The 21,545-nt window shown below is 42.0% G+C and overlaps 1 protein-coding gene across 1 annotated transcript in view; it reads left to right on the forward strand.

Moving 5' to 3' along the window:
• The first annotated feature begins 320 nt into the window (after positions 1-320).
• The window catches only part of KANK1 (KN motif and ankyrin repeat domains 1), a 151,858-nt gene continuing 130,633 nt past the window's right edge, over positions 321-21,545 (forward strand). The window contains exon 1 of the mRNA XM_075278819.1: positions 321-479. The gene's annotated coding sequence lies outside the window, so the exon portion shown is untranslated. The remainder of the gene's footprint in view (positions 480-21,545) is intronic.

Raw genomic sequence — 21,545 nt, forward strand, 5'->3', positions numbered from 1 at the left:
TATGACTGTGTAATGGCACTAGTCATTATTGTCTTATTTTAGGCTTATTCATTTTGGGTTCCCTAATAATAATAATAATCTTAAATAGAGGTTAAGTTTTACTGTCTTGTCACGTCCTCCTTTTTCAGTGTGTGACCAGATTCACCTCAGAGCAGGGCTCCTTACGTTAGACTAGACATACCTCAGTGCTCAGTTTGCACTGTCCAGGCTGACCCTCCCATAGTCTCCCCCACACAGCCTGTGAAGGTCCGGCCAGGAGGGAGTCTTGTTTGAGTCTCCAGTGCGCATGTGCGGTGCGTGTCTCATGTTACAAAGACAGATAACAGGGGAGAGGTGCACGCTGTGTGCTGAGGAGGATGCGGCACTTACTACTCGGCTTCGTATAACTTTTTACCTCGCTGACTGGATTTCTTGTCACACTGAGGAGCTTTCCATAATAGGAGTGTGTCTGTACTTGCTGAGGACTAGTAGCTTCTGAGGTGAGTAGTGACCAGTCTATATACAGGGGTGTACTATGTGCTAGGACTCTTACCTGATAATTCCTGTAATGGAGGAGTTACCCCGGCACAGGCAGCTGGAGAGGCGGGATATGAGCTGTGTGCCCCCGGCACCTGTGGAGGATGATGGCAGCAGGTGACACATGGACTGGCCGGGGTGGAAGCTGGTTAGGGACTGCTCAGTGCTCACCCACTATCTGCCAGACTTGGCTCATAGCTGTTCTATCTAGTGGTATTAAATAAAGTATTAGTATATATCCATAGCAGAAGCAATAATCCAGACACTACTAGTAGTCACCTGTGACTTGCCACGATCACTTAGTAAATGGCTTGCATTGCCTGCTCCATCCATTCCCTGTGTGATGTTTAGACCCCTGTGCGGTATACATGTGTATATATATCATGTGATTATCATTTACTTTGTGTCCTTTTATGACCCTTACACTTGTCTGGGATGGACTCTTATTTTCATGCCTTTGGCAGCGCTTAAGATTCCTGAGATCTATTGATTCTCTGTTAACCACATTCTGCTTGAGAGGAAAAAATTTCTAGTAAATGTGAATACACCCAGTTATTGTACTAAAGTGTTGCTTCTCTGTGGTAGAGTCTGATTCTACATTTATCTGTGTGTGGGGGTGACATTATAGGTTTGCCTGCCTTACACTGTGTAATGTAGTTCCAGCAGCCAGCCACTGGCTTCTATGAGCCCTGCTGCTCCAGTGGTGACATCACGTGACTGAGCTGTGAGTCTAAGTATTACAACCACTTTGGCAATTGATAAACTTTATACCATTTTGACTAAAATACTTGCCATTTCCATCTCACCTAAACTGGGTCTAGGCATAGATAAAATGCCCAAACCCAACAGTACCGTATATGCCATACAATCTTATCAACCTTATCAGTCATAGCCTTTAACTAGCAGTACTTCCAATGTTACCCATGTTGGTTTATTTCAGTTAGAATCAATATCTAGTTAGACATCTAAAATCTTTTAAAGGGATCCTATCATTAAAACTCAATTTTTTTTTTTTTCTGACTAACACATCGGAATAGACTTTAAGAGGACCTTTCATGGTTCGGGGCACAGGCAGTTCGGTACTATTCCGTTATCGGGCCAGCAGCAGCGCAGTTCAGCAGCAGCTTTCGGGACAGCAGTTCAGCAGCGGGAATTACAATGACATCCGAGGACTGCTGGCCCGATGCTTGTGCCCAGTAACCAGTACATCGATGACCCCCCTCCCCCATCCTTCTCCTCCTGCCAGTGCTGCCCCCCAGCTCTCCTTACATCTTCCCCGTACCCTCTCCCCGCCACACGACTAGGCCTCACCTCAGCGCTAGTACCGAGACCGAAAGGAAAGACACCGGGGCTCAATCCAGGCCCTGACAAGAAACACGCCGACTATAGGAACGGTGAGCTACAGCGAGCCGGAGGGACAAACTTTCTGCAGCGTCCGGCGGCTATCTAGTAGCATTCATTGCTCAAGATTTACGGTGAGGCCTATTACAGGGAGAGGGTACGGGGCAGATGTAAGAAGAGCTGGGGGGCAGCACTGGAAGGAAGAGGAGGATGAGGGCATCGATCGATGTACTGCCTACTACACACAAGCACGGCCTCTATCATCGGGCCAGCATCGGCTTAGTCATGTGGCGGGGAGAGGGTACGGGGTAGATGTAAGGAGAGCTGGGGGGCAGCACTGGAAGGAGGAGGAGATGGAGGGGGGGTCATTGATGTACTGGCTACTGGGCACAAGCATCGGGCCAGCAGTCCTCGGATGTCATTGTAATTCCCGCTGCTGAACTGAACTGCTGTCCCGAAAGCTGGTGCTGAAATGCGCTGCTGCTGGCCCGATAACGGAATAGTACCGGCAGTTCTATATACTGCTGGAAAGCCGACAGTGCGCTGAATTCAGCACACTGTCGGCTTTCCCGATCTGTGCCCCGAGTAAAGAGCTTTCGGTCCCGATACCGTAGCTCTTTCCAGTCAGAAGGGCGCTCCCTCCTTCTGCTCACACAGCTTGTCCATAGACGGTATTATCAGGAGGGGAGGGGGCGTTCCTCCCCGCTCACACTGTACAGAGCGATAGGCGCTGCTGTGCAGAAGGACGTTCTTGACAGACTGTCAGGAACGCCCTTCTGACTGTAAAGAGCTACGGTACCGGGACCGATAGCTCTTTACCCCGGGGCACAGATTGGGAAAGCAGACAGTGCGCTGAATTCAGTATATAAAACTGCCTGTGCCTCAAACCATGAAAGGTCCTCTTTAAGGGTGCCTTCACACGGAGTTATGCTCTGTGCAGTTTGTCCATTTTACATGTGTAAAAATACACGTGTAAAATGTAGTAAGCCATTGAGTTCAATGCTTTGTTTTTTTTTTTTTAACGCGCGTATTTTTGCGCAAGCAAAAATACACGCGTTAAAAAAAAACAAAACAAAGCATTGAACTCAATGGCTTACTGCATTTTACACGTGTAAAATGGACAAAATGCACGGAGCGTAACTCTGTGTGAAGGCACCCTGAGAAAGGCTATTCTTCTCCTACCTTTTAGATGTCTTCTCTGCGCCCCCGTTCCGTAGAAATCCCAGTTTTTGTCGGTATGCAAATGAGTTCAAATTTCTAGGTCTCGGGCCGAACAGACTGCGCATACCCGTGACAGTATTGTAAGCGGCCATTTTCTTGTGGCCGGCGAGCACAGTCAGCTTTGCCCAAGGCTTAGAAGTTTGAAATACAAAAATATATAAAAACCTCCAGCATGCCAAATAAGTTGAATAAAATTAAACTTTTATTGAATCAACATTAAAAAGTGATACAGAATGGATCCAAAATGTAAAACAAACAGTTAGCTTATGCGTTTCGGGACCGTATACTCTGTCCCTTACTCATAGCAATTGTTGATTCAGTAAAAGTTAAGTTTTATTCAACTTCTTTGGCATGCTGGAGGTTTTTATATATTTTTGTATTGAAGATTGACTCCTTCCAGTCGGGAGTGTTTCCGGGCAGCCGTATTACATATGCATCTACTCTGTGTCGAATTTGGGTTGAGCGATTTTGATTATGTTTTGCATCTAGAAGTTTGAAGCCTGCGCCGAAGAAGATGCGTGAAAAGGACGTTCCTGAAGAAGGTGGAGGCGGCGCTGGAGAGTTCTCTCACAGCATTGGGGATGCCCCCAGTGTTGCGACAGAACTCATTTGCATAACAACGAAAACTGGGATTTATACCAAATGGCGGCATGGAGAAGACCTCTAAAGGTAGAAGAATAATATCCTTTTTTAATGCTATTCCTACATGTTAGCGAGAAAACATTTAGTTTTATTGATAGGATCCCTTTAAAGCCCCATATTGCAGAAACTCTGGGGGTTTTTTTGTTTTGTTTCAGATTTTGATGCAGTTTTTTGAGCTAAAGCCGGGAATGGGTAGAAGCAGAAGGTAGAAGTATAAGAACTTCCTAGATATTGTCCATTACTTTTTGTAGTCATTCTTGTTTTTTATTCAAAGAAGCAGCAAAAAATAGCTGCACTGTCTGCTCTGTGTATGTACAGCAGAGGCTGCTGTGCTGTTGACTCATCTCTGCTGTACATACACATAGAGCAGACAGTGCACAGAGACACTTCTGGTGCACAGAGAAGCCTAATTAGCATATGAATAAAAACTGACTTATTCAAAATCTACTGAGGCAATTTACATACAAAACGTATGTGTGAAATAGCCTTTGATATAGCCCCTTTAATGTAAAAAAAAAAGATGTGAAGGAAATGGACAACAGATCAAATCTTATTGAAATCAGTGAAAGCAAAAAAAACTGACAGCATTGCGCTGTATATGATGTAGTATATTTGTACAGTGAAGCACAATCCAAATGTTGATTGCTCTCACCTGGTTGGGTTGTGAAGATTCACAACTACCATTAAGGTTTTGGAACAGTTTACCAGGGGGTTCCTCCCTGGATGAGTTTCAAGCTGCAGTGCCCAATCACCAATGGTGTAGAGAATATGCCAAGGACCATAAAATAGGACCGCACTTCACCCGTTTAAGTTACATTAACTTCATGAAATTTTATTGAGGTTCACAACACAACGAATTTCGGGTCTCCTGACCCTTTTTCAAGTGTACAAGAACTCTTTCTGCTGGCTGAGCAAAAAGGGTCATGAAATACATTGTGTTGCGAACCTCAATAAAATTGCATGATGTTACTGTAACTTAAACGGGTGAAGCGCGGTCCTATTTTATGGTCCTTGGCATATTGAAATCAGTGGAATTTATGATGGATTTATGACAAATCTGTTAGTGTCCATTTTGTAATAGATGCTAGAAACGGACAGTAACAATGGTAGGTTGACAAATGAAACATGGATTCCAGCTATCACAGACTGCCAGTGTCATGAACAACATACATAGAAAGCTTTGGCTGTAGTGATGGGCACTGTATGGGATGACGCAGTTAGCAAAGCACAGGTTGCCGTATCTCATCTCTTGATGATTTTTTTATTTATTTTTTTGATAACCCTTCTAGTATTTAGTGGGCTACAGAGCTGAGACTCCTATTAGTTATTAACTGGAAAATGGTTTACCCTGGAAATACTCTTTACAAATACTGACATGTCACAGTTTGTGTACAGATGCAACAGAGCTTAGTTTATCACCTGACATCTTGCTATTACAATGTAGTAAACTTTCTAGCTCCTTTTAGTACAATGATAAATCAAACAGATTCATGCATGTTCACCTCTGCTATATGCTTCTAAGGCTAGGTTCACCACCACAGATTTTGCTTAAAATGTGTGGAGAGAAAAGCCCTGCTGTGAAATTCTATCTTATGAATGTTGTCTTAAGTACTTGACAGACTTCATTGATTTATAATATAGGCAGTCTGGGTAATGAGATTATAGTCTGTCCAATCCTCAAAGACAAATGTGAACACGAATTTATTTAGAAAAAAAATACAAACCTTGGTTGAGCACAAATTAGTTTATAATATGTTTGTTCACATGGACAATAATACATGTCAGGAAAATCCAATCTGTATTTTTGACTTGGAGCTTTTAGCAGAAAACTGAGGTTCAGCTTTTCAAGGTTTCTACCACGGTTACAACCACATGAGGATTTGCTACCCCATTCTAGTCATCAAGCAAATGAGGTTTTGTCAATAACACTCAGGATATGAGATTGTTGGCAGCTGGGATCCTATCATTTACTTGCTTAATCTACCCCCCACCACACACACACACACACACACACACACACACACACACACACACACACACACACACACACACACACACACACACACACACACACACACACACACACACACACACACACACACACACACACACACACACACACACTCACACTCTGAAACCTTGTTAAGAAGACCTCTAAGCTTCTCTTATACCTTTGCACAGCTGCTAAAACAATTGTGGCCTTCCACTGGAAAAGTGTACAACCTCCCACAGGCTCAGAGGTTAGTTGGTTGGTCAGACAAGTTAATTTTGGTGGGTTTGTTTGATGTTAATATGTATGGGCATCTTAAGATTAGACTACACAGGTTATGAGTTGTCTACTGCCCTGTGTGTCCATAGTAATAGAAGAACAGTATGCACATTTTAGAAATGTACAAGAGAGGAACGGAACACAAAATAGACTTCAATGTCCATGAGACAAAACTCCAAACAAATTCTTCAGATATTCATTAGTTTCAACAATTGTATAATATTCAATTTTTTTTTTTAATGAAATCGTAGTAGGTAGTATGGATTATGTAACTATACGGTTTTATTTGGAATACATGGTAGGGTTGGTGTACAATATAAGGTATACTGTGGTTAGTAATTTAGGAATATGTTTTTGGTATGCCTATAGTTAAAGGGGACCTATTCCATTGATTGCACAGTTAATTTTGTGTAACGTATGTTATACAGCAAGAGGAGCCAAGCAGATTGAAGTATATAGTTTGGTGTGAGAAGATTAGGACACATTTAGTAACAATTTATGCCACTTTTGTGGCATAAACTGGTGGTTTGTGACTTTTTAAATGGTACTTGTGACGAAAATGAACACAGTTGGTATTTTTATGCTTCACTTCCTGGTAAGTTCAGATGGCGTTTTTGGTCCGGATCCTGAGGCGGAGGCCGCCTCAGGTTCCGGACCAAAATATGGGTAGCCGCGACTGAATGCCGGTGCACTGCACTGGCATCCAGTGGCGCACTCCGCTCTGGATTAGGCCCAATGAATGGGCCTAGTCAGGAGGAGGGAGTGTCTTCAGGCCTCATGAATTGACCTGAAGAATGAGCATGTCCATTCTTTTTTCTGGGAGCTGGAACAAACTGCTCCCATTGATTGTAATGGGAGCCATCTTTTTGGTCAGGATTTTGAGGCAGATACGGCTTCAAAATCCTGACCAAAAAAGCCTGTGTGAACTTACTCTTAGGCTTAGTTCACACTGATATTTTTGGATCGGAACCTGAGGCGGCCTTCGCCTCAGGTTCCGATCCATAAAGCGTGTCGCGGAACTCAAAGCCGGTGCACCAGCATCCAGCCGCTCGCCCTCCTCCAGATTAGGCTCAATGAATGGGCCTGGTCCGGAAGAGGGTGTGTCTTCAGGCCAAATTGCTAGGCGACTCGGCCTGAAGAATGAGTACTTCGCTTCTTTTTTTCCGGGAGTCGGAAGAAACGGCTCCCGGAAAAAGCTCCGGGAGCCGTTTTGAGGCGGATACGGCCTCAAAGTCCTGACCAAAAAACTCAGTGTGAACTAAGCCTCATGATCACTTACCAGCGTAATTAATGCCTGAAATCTATGCAGGCACCCAGTCCGTGCAGATGGTACATCTGTTTTATGAGGAGTACCTTGTCCGCCAGGGCAGGAGAAATGAAAAGCGGCAATTTCAATCGCCAGTCTTCATAGATCTCCCCCATTCAGCACAACTAGTATTTTGTTCATTTAAATCTGTTCTGTCCACTTGGGAGTCTTGCGGGCAGTTCCAATCCCTGATTGATGGTTATCTGCTTTCAGGATGAGGGCAGTGAACTTGTAAACACTCAGAAGGGAGGGGTACACAGAAAGTGAGAGCAAACAGGTGAATCATTGGAAATATAGTTTGTCCACATATTCACTGCATTTAAATAACAGTGATACAAGGAGCAGCAAGTAAATTAAACCCAAGCGAAGGGTGCACAAGGGAACAGTGAGTATTTTGCACTAATGTGGATATATTTGCAGATAATTTTTGGAATCTGGGTAACTTCTTTGAACAGGTCAGTCTGCTCAGCTGGTCCCTTGTCCCGCTCTGAGACATGCGGCCTGAAGGTTGGAATGCATCTAAATGTGACAGGTATGCTGTAAAAGTGTTTTTTTTTTTTTTTTTTTTTTTTTTTTTATTTCTGTTGTGTACAACCCACAGTGAGCCATGTGACACTTTAATCAATGTGTCACAGGCAACGCTTCAACGACAATTTTCCCATAATTCTAAAACTTGTACGTTTAATACTTCATAGACACAGAATGGTCATACAGCTGGTAGCCCGTTTCGCTGACATCGCATGAAATTAGAATTTTATAGTGAATATTTTCCTGATAGTTTAGAGAAGAGTGCTTATGGTGTCAACAAAAGACAATTATGGCAGACTTGCATGGAAGAAATTTCTCCAATGATTCATAATTACGGTACATAGTAGAATGGTTGATGAGTCTGGAAAAAAAAAAGGATCCCTGTCCTATTTCTGTCTGTTTTGTGGAATGGGCTCAATGAAGAAAATGAATGGGTACATGGAGGCACTAGCGGCACACTGATATCATTATGTGACCTCTACGCTGTTCCACCATGTACATGTATATATTTTCTCCTAGTCTGTTACTGTAAGTTCATTCACCTCATCTTGAAAAAGTAGTGTACCATCACTGTACTCTAATAAGTCATACTCATTTCAGTGTGGTGTTTTTTTTGTTTTTTTCTTCTCCATTATAAATTATACCCCATTGACTTATATTTAGCCCCTCAGCTGCATTTCTATTCTTGCCATTTAAAAGGAATTCAAACAGTCTTACTTTTTGAATGGGACATAGCCAAAATGCATTTGCTCTGTTTCTAGCAGACTGAAGCAATGTAGAATTTACTAGGTAGTTCTGTAATGCTGCTTGTTGTATTAGACACTTGTGACATAAGCAAAATGACACTTAAGGAGCCAGGACTCTTGCAGCAGGGCAGAAGAGATAAGGTAGGTCATAGAGATAGAGGCCCTACATGGGGTACTCAAAGTAAGAGATGTGTGAGTCTTTCTTTTTTCTTAAAGACTTGACTTGTTCAGTGCTGTGTGCATTAAAACAAATAAGGGGATATCATCACTCCTTAGGGAGAGACCACCATGTAGGAGTGTGGAGTCTTATTAAGCCATAGACGCTCCACTGTGAGGGATCATGGGAAGAATATGCAAATCTGTCTTCCTATTTACGTCATGGGAGACAGATTTGTATATTCTTCCCTTAAAACAAATAGTAAATCACGTAGCATGTTACTGTTTATCATGTTATGTTACTGTGGATCACTAATGCTCTAACTATGAGGAGTCTTTGGTCCAGTGGAATAGCGCTCAAGGTATTGCAGTAAAGTATAGGTAATTATCCTTTTATCTTAGGCTCCTATGTGCAAAGTTAGACTTGACAGTCTTAAAATATGGCAGATTTATCTCAGAGATTTATTGTTTGACTCCAGCACAGATGTGAACCTAGCCTTAGTTGGTCACTGTCATAGACATTGACAATGCGGTTAGTTGCTCTGTTTTGACTGGGACCAGGAAGGAGGAGCAGTGCGAGGGTATTCTGTGTGTGTGCGTGTAAAAATAGAGGAATCTGACTACGGCTTACTAACAAGTCTACATTTAATTCTGTAGAACTCTTCTTTTTCAGATGGGTGCCCAATTTATGTCAACTAAGAGCAAAAAAAATGTCTTATGTTGGTCGGGGACAGAGGGTCAATATTGAAAAATTTTTTGGCAGATGTGAGATTTTTTTTTTTTAATCTTTTTTTTTTTTTTTTTTTTTTTTTGTTTCCCTTCAGAAATTAATCATGTTGATGGCCTTGGCTGACTGGGTTTCATTGCTGTTGGCCAAGTGCTTGTCCCGATGATAGCCACTGCCTTTTATGCATCTGTTCCAGATGAGTCATGAGAACAGACCTGCTTGTTGGCTTCAATTTAGTAACTTGTTTGTAAACTGCATCCAAACTATAATGAATTTTAACGCTGATAAACTATACCACAACAGCTGTATGCAAGCAAAGATGTGGAAGAAATGACACATGGTAGAGACTTATGTACGTACTCTTTGTACAGGATGTGTACAGGCTTTGCAATTGTCTTTGCAATGGTCACATTTGGGGACATTGTCAAAAGACTACCAATCTAATGCTTCAAATATAATGTATACAATCTAAATTAAGAAAAATGAAGGAGACGGGAGTATTTTTAATTGCCACATCTGAGGTGTTACTTTGTTATTTGAAGTTGCTATTGTTAATGTATTAATGGTGCTCTTTGTATTTTCGAGTTTTGGGGGCTATCAAGAAGACTGCACACTTTCCTTATATCTAGTGGTGTAATCTGTATTTTATACTGATTTCTCTTCATCACACCACTGCTTCTTTATGGGATACAATATGATCTTATCACTCATCCACAAAGCTCTTCATGAAGCTGCACATCCTTCCCCTCTGTCTACCACTCATCCCATGCCCTTCATTCTGCCAATGACTAACATCCTCTATTATCGAAACCTCCAAGATTTCTTTTTGGTTGCACAACTTCTCTGGTATGTACTACCCCAGACTGTCAGATGAGCTCTCAACTTCTAAAGATTCAAGTATGTCCTTAAGAGACATCTCTTTTAGGCAGGCCTTTCACATTTTCTAATCTAACACTTCTGCAGTTATGCTCCCTAAAACTAGCCCCCTCTTTTAATGCCTATACCTTACACACACATTTTCCCACAGGACATGATGCCTTTGATGTGACTTTAACTCTGTACATCCAAGCACTTTGGATCTGCAAATATATGGACACCGGATAGTGACAAGCTCATACAATTTTATTAAGTTGTATAAATAAAGTAACCTTTTATGTAAAAATGGCTGGTCCACTCTATAAGCGCTTCTGTCCTCCTACCACATAAATTGCAAGTTCTTGTGAACAACACTATGAATTGATTTACTACACTGTAATATCTAATACTTTTATTATTAACCCCTAGGTGACACACACTGTAATAGTACCGCCCAGCTGCGTGTGTCTAGAAGACAGTGGCTGTACAATTTAGGCGGAAGCCTCACGACCGTTGAGAGTTGGAGGAGGCGTATACTGGAGCAGGTGTTAGCTGTACGTTGCAGCTACAGCCTCGTTCACATCTGCGATGGTGTTCCACCCGGGGAGTCTGCATGATTCATGTGGGCAGTGTGCAGCAAGCACAGGGACCCCATTATAGTTTATGGGGTCCGTGTGCTTTTACTGCACAGTGCTTGCAATTGCGTTTGGTATTCTGTTCGGGGTGTTCTCGTGCGGACTCCCCCAGATGAAATACCAAAGCAGATGTGAACGAGGGGTAACACCCAGCTCTAGCACCCTGCTTTGCTTTTTAACCCCTTAGATGATGGGATCAAACATGACTGCAGCATCTAAGGGGTTTTCGTTAATTTACTGCCCCAACCCCCTCTGCCTCAAAATGCTCTGTGGTCACACAAAAAAAAAAAATTAAATCAAAAATCTTGGGCAATTAAAGCGTCTCAAAGTTGTTGTCCTATAAAGGGACACATTATCATTTTTGAAAAAAAACTATAAGGTACTTTTAGGGAGCCTTCACACGATGTAACGCTGCGCTCATTCTGATCGTAAAAAAACGTTCAGAATGAGCGCGTAAAAAGCAGCTCCCATCGACTTGAATGGGAGCCGACATACGTGCGCTCCCCATTGAAATCAATGGGAGGCTTTTTTCCCTATGCTTTCAATGTATTACCCGTATTTTTCGGACTATAAGACGCACTTTTTTTCCACCAAATTTGGGGGGAAAAGAAGGGTGTGTCTTATAGTCCGAATGTGGCGCCTGGCATCCGCTGTACTAGAGAGACGGATGCCGGCAAGGGATAGATGCAGGTGTCGGGGCCTGAGACATCGCTGCGCTCCTCTGCCCTGCATGAAGCCAGCAGCGGGAGGAGTGATTCTATTCCGCTCCTCCGTCCCCCCGCCGCTGGCTTCATGCAGGGCAGAGGAGCGCAGCGATGTCTCAGGCCCCGGCACCTGTGCTGGCGTCTATCCCTCGCCGGCATCCGCCGCCTCTCTAGTACAGCGGATGCCGGGTCTGTAGTCTGTATTGGCGGCCCCTTCTCCCCCGGGGCCGGTCCCCACCGGCCCCGTACCTGTGAAGTTGCAGGCCGGCACCTGCGCGGCGATATCGCAGTAGCCGACCTGTTCGGGTGACAGACGGGAGGCTAACAGGCCTGTCACTGCTATATTAGTATTGCGGCTGGGTCTGTGATAGTAAAAAAAAAAAAAAAAAAAAGCTTTAAAATATGAAATAAAAGTTCTAAATCACCTCCTTTCCCTAGAATATATATAACAGTAGAAAATCATATATCATAAACCGCCGGGTTTTTTTTTTTGATACAAGGTGATCTAAGCAATAGATATTCCCCAAAATGGTAAACTAAAAAGTACATCTGGCCCCGCAAAAAAAAAACAACACTCTATGCGTCCCCGTACAGCTGCAGGGTCACCTGTCAATGTGGCCTTGCAGCTGTTGCAAAACTACAACTCCCATATATTAAATATTTTACCATTTTTTGCTTCAAAATTTTTTTTCCCTATTTTCCTCCTCTAAAACCTAGGTACGTCTTATAGTCCAGTGCGTCTTATAGTCCGAAAAATACAGTACATGCGTAATACATTGAAGGCATAGGGAAAAAAGCCTCTCATTGATTTCAATGGGGAGCGCACGTATGCCGGCTCCCATTCAAGTCAATGGGAGCTGCTTTTTACGCGCTCATTCTGAATGTGTTTTTACGATCAGAATGAGCGCAATGTTACATTGTGTGAAGGCTCCCTTAGGCTGTGTTACCAAAGGATTAAAGTATATCTCCCAGTTATAAAAAAAAAAACCACTTTTTATAAATGAATCGTACAGGTGAATATAAGAAACTTTGTAATAAATCTCATTGTACCAAACAAGCCTTCTATCTCCTCATAGATTGTGAGCAGGGCGCTCACTCCTACTGTTTGATATGTTTATTTCTTGGTCACATTGTAATGTCTCATATTGTCCATTGATGTGTCCTCAGTGAAGAAGTACTTGTGCTTTTCATTTGTGTAAAGTTGTTTATATCTGGAAGTATGCTTAAATAGGTAAGTATTTAGGGCCCGTTATAGTATTGTCAGGGTTCTTCATGGCCTTTTGGCTTAACTAATCTGACCATAGCAATTTCCATCATGATGCTTCTGAGAAAGTGAAAGGACAGAGAGACTTGAAATGTTTCATTGTTGTAGTAGAGAGGACCCTTGCATAAAGATGGGTGCAGGGAAGCATGTTTTGAAAAGACACAATATTACAAATCCCAACTACTCTTACTCACTCTTATATAATTTGCTTATATTTTACCACTTAGATCTTCTTTAGACTCTTATCATATTCCACTTTGTATTGCATTAAAGTCTTCTGGTCTATGCAATGAAAGTATAAAATGTGTGGATTATATCTCCAGCAGGGCATTATTGATCTTTTAATGGTCCAGGATGAGCTGGTTTGGTTATTATTTGATTTAACATGGTGATAGCACAGGATGTTTAGGATGTGGCGCACTAACAATAGATTCACTATGTGAGGCTGAATTGAATTGTCAGATGTGTAAATGTTACTGGCGGTATAAATTATGCCACTGCAGGGTGTAATGAATTCATCAGAACTGAATGAGCCCAGGTTTTTCATCTTTGAGCGACCAGGGATTGCGAGCTGATGTAGAATCACTAATGGGACTAGTTTATGTAATCTCCATGCTCTGCCCACCACTCTAAATAAAAAGAGTGGAGGGCACTTTAGGAAGCTTAGATCATACTTGAGGTCTGCTTTGCTATTGTAATTATGGGAACCTCTTTTACTCCCTGTGTAATTGAGCCATCCTATGAATTTTTGTTGGCACGGCTGCTGAGGTTTTGCACTTTTATTGAGTAGGGTAACTTGCGCCCCCCCAAAATAAATAAATAAATAAATAAAATAAATTAAAATAAATACAATCTTCTAGACTAGCCATATTTTTGGCCTTCTTTTTTTGTCATTGAGTTTTATTAGATCAGCATTTTCTTCTCCAAATACAAACAGTTGGTGTATTTCTGTCACAGTTAAGCTTATTTTAACAGGTTGAAAGTAACTGCACCCAAATTTGGTTGTCTCTGAGCGGATTATATTGTGATGTTATGTGTTCATTGTCATGTGGGGTTCCAGTCTCAGGCAGCTACTGCTCTGTGTGCATATACCCTTATTAGCAAACTGTGTGCAGCTATGTTAGTTTGACCCATGTAATGACTTAAACGGCAACATAAAAACCGCCTGCTACTACCTACAACTACACTGCCATGTGAACAGCTTGTATCCACACTTACTACCTCCTTAGGGTGGGTTTACATTTCCATTAATTGTCTGTGGTTCTCATCCTCACAGAATGACAGCAACAGACATCAAATGACAGAGCCTCTTCCACTGCGTATGTCTGCATTCACAGTGATATAAAAAGCAATGAAGCTTTCTTCCTTAGTGCATGCAGAACTTTTTTTTTTCTTCCATTACAAAAGTTAATAAACTTCTGTGAAAGAATGGCTTTTTCTGAAGCTCTCACAGAATTCTAGTGTGGTACTGTAAAATGGGATGGTACCGCAGCAACAAGTCAAATTGTATAACTTCTCCCTAATGACCTCCAGATATTCCATACTCAGTTGTGAGTGGTGTTGAAAAGTGGGAGCCTTTAGGAACTCCAGCAACTTGGCCATGATGTGGCAGACCATGAAAGGTTACAGAGCAGGGTCAGTGAATGATGAGACACAGTCCATAACAGTAACCAATGTTCTGCTTCCTAATAACTGAAGTGTTCTATTTCTTTTTTGGCATTAATATCTGCACACAAAATAACAAAAATGTGCCTGGAGACTCATCTGTCGGTAGAAACTGCCCACCGGTTTTGCTCCATGTTCTGAATGGAGCTCTATTCACCGAAGTGGGACCCCTGGAGTACAGTACAGTGTAGTACAGAACTCTTATCTATGTAGGTCCCATTGAAATGGATTGCTAAGATGGGAAAACCCCTATATAGAGTACCTTCTGTGTCCTCTATGATGTGCCATGCTGCGTACTGCCATACAGGTTACACTAGGTACACAGTAGTGTTCAGCTTTCCGTTCTTAGAGTCTGCTTTTGGCTACCGATAGCACTACACTGTTAGAGAGGTCATCCTCACAGCTCGGTGTCACTGCTCACCGGAAAGGTTCAATTTTTAAAAAATTTTTTATATAGTAACGCAAACTATTTTTGTTATTTATACTTGACCTATTTAACTGTTTTTCGTTAAGTATTATTGTACACATTTTTTTAAGGCTTTTTGAATACAAAGCTAATCTTATGCTTCAGGAACGCTTTGAAATTCACGAAGGACAGCCAAAGGTCATAAAGTGTATAACATGTTACTAGAGCTAATATACAAAGGCGCTCCATCCAGTATTTACCTAAAAGCAAGGCCTGGGTGCTGGCCAGATATCCATTCACCTTAGTCGTGCTTTGATCTCCTGACTAATCATTTCCTCATACAAATTAGGACACCAGAGAAGGACTTTGACCACTAGCCAGCTGTCACAGCCCCGTGCACATTCCTCCTATCACTTTGCTGTGATTTTTCTTTCTTTCTTTTCTGTGGTGTACAGAAACTACATTTGTTCATTCTGACATAGTCTACTCCTAGTTATACTGGCGTGGATGATTCAGGATCCTGTACGATGTGTACAAAACTACTGAAAGTATCTATACATAAGTGGACAGTTCTCCAGACTCTTCTGTGTTCTACTGGCAGATAATTTCAGTCCTAATGTTTTGTTCTCACAAGAGATTAACCACTGCAAGAGGTGTCAGGCAGCTGTTCTTCCCATTGAAAACACATGCACACTTTGCTGCACCTAGCATGCATTTTATATGGGGGAGCTGGGAGGAATAGCTGCTTGCTAAAGGTGTATGACAAGTAGAGATTACATGTACTATGGGGGCTGGCAGACTAGATTATTGTAATAGTAAAGTAGTCGTAAAAACAGGAAGGAGGGTGCTAGCTGCTGGTACCATCACATGACATGGTCGAACCAACCTGGAAACCTGAGGGGGTTTTTTTTTGTTTTTTTTTTTTCCTACAAAAAAAATTCTTGGGCCCAGAAGTGAATAATAATGATTATAAAAAAACAAACACAAAAACCATGAATAATGTTTTTTAATAATTGGTGATGGCCAAATGGAAGACCTATTAGGATCCGCATTACCTTTATTGCCCCTGTATAATGGTACCCTGATCTCTCTGTCCATATGAGTGTTTTGTTTTTTGTTTTTTTTTGTTTTTTTTGCATTTAGGGTTTTCCCCACTAAGAACAGCATGGCAGATGACCACAGTCTTTGGTTGTTTATCTAACCTTCTAGGAGTCCTTTTACATTTTATAAATTCTGTTACTTTGGGTGCTCTTTGTACAACCTTACATTTCTGAGTTTAATTCCAAGTTTCATGGGATCTTTCAATCCTACTAAAATACCAAATTTGAACATTTCTTAGTAGTTTGGCAATGGTGTAGTCACTATTGCACCTGCTCTATGGCTTTTTGCATTCCCTGCCAGGGGACCTATTGTGCATCTCTCTTCCCTAACTGTATTGCCCAAGAATGTGGATTATGTGTTGAGACTTTAATCCATGCAACAAATCCCTTCCTGTCAAAAAAAAAAAAAAAATCCAGAACCAGTCCCAATCAGTGCCTGTACTTGGCACATTTTTTAAATTCTTTACTAGGAAAAGGGCAGGCAAGATAAGTAGAGCGCTAAATTGGGTTATAGCTGCTAGAAGTGCAGAGCTCTGGTGTATAACTGGTATTTGTACAAACTGTACACACACCTTGTTCTTTTATTACACGCTCACAGGGATTCGGATGGCTTTTATTTTGGTACTTTGTTCTAATTGATATTTTTGATATTTAAATCTGGCCATGGCCGTCCATATCTGTAACTTACACTTAATGTCATGTTCCTATGGATAGGGCATCAAAACGGTAATCTTTGTTTTCAAAATAGACCCCATCAATCTAAAATTGGGCCCCTACACATCAGCTTACCATTCAATATTTAAAAAAAATAAAATAAAAATGTCTTTTACCAGACACAAAAAAGAAATGGCAATGCATGCCCATGCTTAAAGGATGCAAAATGCATAGTGTGAATGCAGCTTTCTTGTTATGCTGCTGTTTTTGATTGTTTTAGAAACGGCTTGATTTCAGTATGTTTATGGAACTACCAAAAAGTTTTGTTGGACACATAGACAAATGCAAGAACATAAATGGAAATATATACAGTTATGAGGAAAACAAAGTGCACGCTTTGAATTCTATGGTTTTGCCTATTGAGACGTAACAAAAATGTCCTGGTCTTTAGACAGTATTAACCCAATTTTAAAGACCATCTCATTCCTCAAATGAACACACATACTTGCTTATTTAAAGGGATCCTATCTTTTAAACGCATTTTTTTTTTTTCTCCCTAACATGTTGGAATAGCTTTAAGAAAGGCTATTAGTCTCCTACCTTTCCTTGTCTTCTCCATGCCGCCGGTTGCCTGCAATCCCGGTTTTTGTCGGTATGCAAATGAGCTCTCTCGCAGCACTGGGGATGTCCCTAATGCTGCCAGAGAGCTCTCCAGCGCCGCCTCTATCTTCTGCAACAAGGTCTTCACCGCGTCTTCTTCTGCTGGGGTCTTCTAACTTCTAGGCCTAGGGCAAAGCCGACTGTGCATGTCCACAGCCACAAGAAAAATGTCCGTTTCCACAGTATTGTAAGCGGCCATTTTCTCGTGGCCGGCAGGCATGCACCCTAGGCTCAGAAGTGAGAAGACACCACCGGAAGAAGACTCAGTATAGACCTCGTTGCAGAATAAGATGGAGGCAGTGCTGGAGAGCTCTCTGACAGCATTGGGCCCGCCCCCAGTGCTGCGAGAGAGCTCCGTTGCATACCAAGTAAAACCGGGATTGTAAGGAAAGGAAGGGTTTTTGCCTGGAAGAGACGCACACTCGCTGGCACTCCGGAGTGTTTCTGGACATGGATGAGTTTACACGGCTGGTCAAGTCATTTGGTCTATATCTCTACCTTTCACTATCCATTTACACTGTGTATGGATGTAGGTTAATGAGCAATACATATACATGTGGATGAGTGAAGGCACGATCTCTACTGTAAGCGTATATGCTTTGATAGGGCAAAAAACATGTTATTGCTATTTACTCCTGATGAGTGGGTGCATTTATATACATTGCATACCATGAAACGTGCATGTCGGGTCATGCTATTTTGTTTGAATGCTATTGTGTGTTTTACTAGCCCTTTTTACTTTGGCATATATAAATTGTTGGAAAGGGTTAATTAGGGACGGACCCTGAATTAGGGTGAGGTTCCAGTCAGGGCACTGGCTATGTAGGGCGGTGACCCTGTATTGAGCTTTAGGGTGAATTTAGTCCCTTCCCAAGACTATCTTATAGGGACTGTCTTTATATTTCACTCTATTTTCACATGAAATGGCCTCTTTTGGAATTTTCCCTTTCGGTCCTTTTTGGAACTTTCCTATCACGGATTGAAGTCTGGTAAGTGTGATTGGTTACCTTACTTGGGACCGCCGTGTCCACTGTAAACTATTCCGTGGTTGTGGAGTTGTTCCATTGTTTTCTGTGATGTGACTTAAGTCTTATATCTTGATTGCTCTTTTTGGATTATAATGAGAAAAAAATGTGTTTTAAAAGATAGGATCCCTTTAACAAAAGCTAGGGCAAACTGCAAAAGCATTGTGTGAAAAATTAAAGTACACCCTTAATACTCCCATAGGAATTAAGATAGTAATTTCAAGTTCATGACCGTACAAGTGGGGAAAAAAATAAAATAAACAGGTATGGCTTGTTTGGCAGGGTAAAAAGAACATGGCAGTGCGCAGAGGTCACAATTGTGCTTAAAAAAAAAAAAAAAAGTGATGTTACATATTTAAAAATCTCTCATGCATATTAATATACATGAGACTTTACCAGGCATTCTAAGCACCTGGTTTAACCTAGAGGTACAACTGCAGTGGAGAAGTCAGCTTTGCTGTCGTGGTGCCTCAGTTTTCCAGTTTATTTTAAGACAATTTTTCCATGTCCCAGCAGGGGGTGGGGTTTTAGGCTGCAGGGCCCTATGGTAGTGGTGTGTAATAGACTCCATGATAGTACTTAAGGGTTAAATAATGCAGTTACCTGTGGGAGGGAAGGGCGGGCACTATTACTATAATATTGCCCTAATGGCAAACCCACAGGTAATAGTTCCCTCTACTATATAGTAAATGCTGTTACCTATAGGGGTCAGTATTACAATGGCCTAAAAATGTCTTCCCCACGGTAATATACCCTTCACATAAGTAATGCTATTATGTGCTTGTGTGAAGAAGGGGGGGGGGGGAGGAGGAGTCACTATTTCTGTTATAATGCCCTAATAGCACCTCTCCACAGGTAATAGTTCCCTCCCCCACATAGGGTACTAGTGGGGGTTCTATTGCAGTAATAGTACCCCACACAGGTAATGTTCCCCCTTCCCCAGGTACCATTCAGTACTCTGTTGTACTATATAACTTATATTAGGGGTTGTTCATACCTAGGAATTTGCTGATTTTGTGGCAGATTCTGAATGATATATTGTGATGTGTGTGTGTGCATTTTTATAAATAAATAAAAAATAAATAAAAAAAGTGTTGCACTACCCTAGTCCCAAACCCAATTCCATCCTGGATAACCCCTTTAAGAGAGACGTGCATAAATGAATGCTTGCAAATCTCATTAAACTGAAGCAATATGGTGAAGAGGAATGGACCAAAATTCCTTCAGAACAATGTGAGACTGGTGAAGTCCTACAGAAAATGATTATTTCAGGTTATTTCTGCTAATGGTGGCTTTACAAACTATTGACTCAGGGTCTAGTTTTTCATACATGGCTTCATTTCTGTTGCATAAATGATGAAATGGTAGAATCTGTTGTGTGTGGTTGTTCATCTGAGGTTGTAGTTACCTAATTTTAAGACCTTCTAAGGAGCAGATGTTTTACCATTCTGAACTGATACATAAAACCATAAAATTCAAAGAGGGTGGATTTCACCCCCCCCCTCTCACCGCCTGCCTACATCTATACATGCAAAGACACATACAGTAGGTATTTGCCTTCCTTGTTAGAGATTCCAGTTTCATGCAGGGTGGGTTGTGGGCTTCGTTCAGACTTCCTATGCTCCTTACTCCTCCTTAACGTATAGGAGCTGAGATACCCTTACTTGAAGAAAAGGAAACTTGTTAATGGTTTGAAAGAAAGGCAGGATTAGTGGTGTCCCCTTCTCCTTAACATCTTTTCCTTTTGAATGGTTATATGAACCATATTATGTCCACAATTATGACATCCAGACTATAGGTCTTGTAACCCAAAGTAGTAATAATAATAAATTTTATTTATATAGTGCCAACATATTCCACAGCGCTGTACAATTTGTAGGGTTCAAATACAGACAGAAAGATACATTACAAAGAGAGTCATTTCACACAATGGGACTGAGGACCTTGCTCTCAAGAGCTTACAATCTATGAGGTAGAGGGGGTGACACAAGAGGTAGCAGGGGCAGCATTGCTTATGCAGAGGTCAGATACTTTTGTAATAGAGGTGACTGTCATTGCATAAACATAAGACTTTATGAGCCGTCAACAGTCGTGTCCTTTAACATGTGGATGGAGCTTGGACCTATAAAGTTAGCATGAGATGACATCATATCATGTGGGAGCGGGGACAGAGGAGGGTTAAGGGTTTACGTTAGAAATTGTGATAGGCTTGTCTGAAAAGATGTGTCTTTAGTTTGCGTTTGAAACTGTAGAAATTGGGAGTTAATCTGATTGTCCAGGGTAGAGCATTCCAGAGAAGTGGTGTAGCTCGGGAGAAGTCTTGTATACGAGCGTGGGAGGTTCTGAAAGTACCTGCACAATCCCTATAACATGGATGCAATATTGATTCGCCCCGGCTCGGCCTCTGTGGATTCACGGTGCGAGCAGGCCCGACACCAGGGGCGGCAGCGCCTTCAAAAAGGGGAGTTTTAAGCAAAAATGGATTAAAGAAAATTAATAAGTTTGTTGTGATGCCAGTTGGGGTTTCGGCTTGGGGGGGTAAGCCGGGCACTGTAGACAGGGCCTCTGGGAGGTGGTGACGCAGTGCCAGATGTTATGCCCTCCCCAACCAGGGCAGGTCCCAGGGCCAGATGATGTAGGTGAGGAAGGGATGATTTCCAGGAGGAGTAACAGAGGAGCGATGATCAATGAAGGAATACAGTCCAGACAGGGGTTAACCAAACACTTAGTTTACTTCTGTAGTCAGCACTATAGTGAGATGCCAGTCTTCCCTTTTACCACTAGTATGATTCAGCCTTTCTCTGCTGCTCAAACTCTCTAATAGATTTACTCAAAGGTTAAGTACAACTGGGTAGATCCCCCTTCTGGACAGCAGGTACCTCGAGTTCTTTGGGATGCTGGATGCACACACTCACCCCAACTCTATATGTTATTGAGCCTCCAGGAAACTTGTATTCACTCTGGCTCGGTCCAGTGAGTTTCTCAATATTCTCAGTGTTTCATACACTAGTTAGGAATTGATGGTCCTATGACTGCAGCTCCATGCCTGCTTAGGTCTAACCTCTGCTGGGCCCCGGGCTCCTGTGCTGCGCTATCACACACCATGCGGCTGCAGCACACCCTGC

Source organism: Leptodactylus fuscus, chromosome 1, assembly GCF_031893055.1.
Source record: "Leptodactylus fuscus isolate aLepFus1 chromosome 1, aLepFus1.hap2, whole genome shotgun sequence".
Taxonomy (NCBI): domain Eukaryota; kingdom Metazoa; phylum Chordata; class Amphibia; order Anura; family Leptodactylidae; genus Leptodactylus; species Leptodactylus fuscus.